Consider the following 1,755-nt stretch of genomic DNA (forward strand, 5'->3'; position numbering starts at 1 on the left):
GGTAGAGGTTGCATATCACTGACAAATGATTATTCAATTCAATAAATTAATGCTTTACAATATTCTGGCAAATATATAGCTATGCCTTGTCATTTTAAACTATCTCCATGAAAAGATTAAATGTAACTTTTTAATTACTTTATATAATAATGGCAGTTTCTTTTCTGTTACTGAATTTGTGCCAGTTGTCCAGGTGATTCTCGGCTCCTGGTACTCCTTGGTGGAATCATTCTCACGTTGAAAGATCTTGTAGCCAGGCTGGATCATAAAACACATGGAAATTTCTCATTTTCTTTGTCCTTCTTAGGTCACCAGCTCTGAGGAAAGCTATGTTGTAAGGTTGCTCAGACTTACAGAGTGGGTCACTTGCTGAGAAACTGAGGGCCTCCTGCCAGCTGCTAGCACAACCTTACCAGGTACGTGAGTGACCTTCCCTAGAAGCAGATTCTCAGCCCTGGTCAAGCCTTCAGATGACTGCAGCTGTGGCTGATATCCTCACTGTAACTTCACCCAGGTTTTGGGCCCAGAACCACCCTAATAAGCCACTCATGAATTCTGAAGTTTCAAACTATTAATTGTGTTTTAGGACTGTAACTTTTACAGTGGTTTGTTACACAGTACTATGGAACCAGTATATTCATGCTTACATTTCTAAGCAAAATTGAAATCACATACTTTATACTCATTGTAATAAATAAGCATGTTAAAAATTCTAAGAAACTTAAAGATCTTTTTGGTCTACTTCCTCATTTTGTTGATGAATGGACTGCAATTGTTTAAATAATGGAAGAAATAGTAGTATATATCAGTTCCCCTTATTTTCCATCCAAGATGCTTACACTTTAAGGACTTGCTTTTTCTTTTTTTGGCTGTCTGCATTTTTACTCTGGTGATAATAAATACATAAGACAGTGCCTGCCACTCATTCAATAAGTAGAGTTAACATTATAGCAGGATACTGCTAACCAGTGTAGAAATAAGGGCTTTTATGAGTAAGTCATTTCTACATTTTCCACTATAAAATTGTACATTTCAATAAAACAATCATAAATTTACATAATTCAGTATGTCAGTTTTGATCTGAAGCCTGGAAAATGTAAAAAATTTTTAGCTAGCATCTGAGAAATATCATTTAGCTATTACAGCAGAGAGAAACCTCTTGAGCAATAAATCATGTTTTTCAGCTCATTATGGAAGTCCTCTTTTTTAATGTACCAGATAACACTATCTGTCCCAGTAAAAATTATAAATTACTCTTCCTCGGGATTTGACCTTCTTCTCTAACTATGCACTTAATAACTCTATGCTAATCACCGTACCAGTGCTGAAAAGTATGTTGCTATATTTGTAGAACTTTGACATGGAAATGGGTGGTAGATGCCCATCTCAAAACTCAGGAAAAAAATTTTACTCAATGAAACACTAACAAAGGAAACATTTCTAATAGCACCTGTGCTAGCACTTAGCCTGAAAGAGTATCCTCAGAGTTTTCTCTATGAGGATTCATGCAACAGTATCCAATTATACTGTTGGGTTAATTTATTTTAAAGATTGTCTGCTTTCTTTTACTTACAGTCCTACTGGAAACTCAGACCTGTGTATGCCACAGTTTACTTTTTCAAAATTTTATTGATAAACAGCAATGAGACAGGTTCAAATCAAATCCAAAGTACAGTTTCAACAAATAACACACTGCATATATTCTTCTTAGTGGTTAATTGCTATACAAGATGCGGACTTGAGATCCTATTTACA

General features: G+C 35.2%; 1 long non-coding RNA gene across 1 annotated transcript in view; it reads left to right on the top strand.

Moving 5' to 3' along the window:
- The first annotated feature begins 313 nt into the window (after positions 1-313).
- The window catches only part of LOC111813165, a 9,603-nt gene continuing 8,161 nt past the window's right edge, over positions 314-1,755 (top strand). The window contains exon 1 of the long non-coding RNA XR_002818494.1: positions 314-416. This is a non-coding gene — a long non-coding RNA (uncharacterized LOC111813165). The remainder of the gene's footprint in view (positions 417-1,755) is intronic.

The sequence above is a fragment of the Octodon degus genome, unplaced genomic scaffold, assembly GCF_000260255.1.
Source record: "Octodon degus isolate 3935 unplaced genomic scaffold, OctDeg1.0 scaffold00169, whole genome shotgun sequence".
In the NCBI taxonomy this organism is placed as follows: Eukaryota; Metazoa; Chordata; class Mammalia; order Rodentia; family Octodontidae; genus Octodon; species Octodon degus.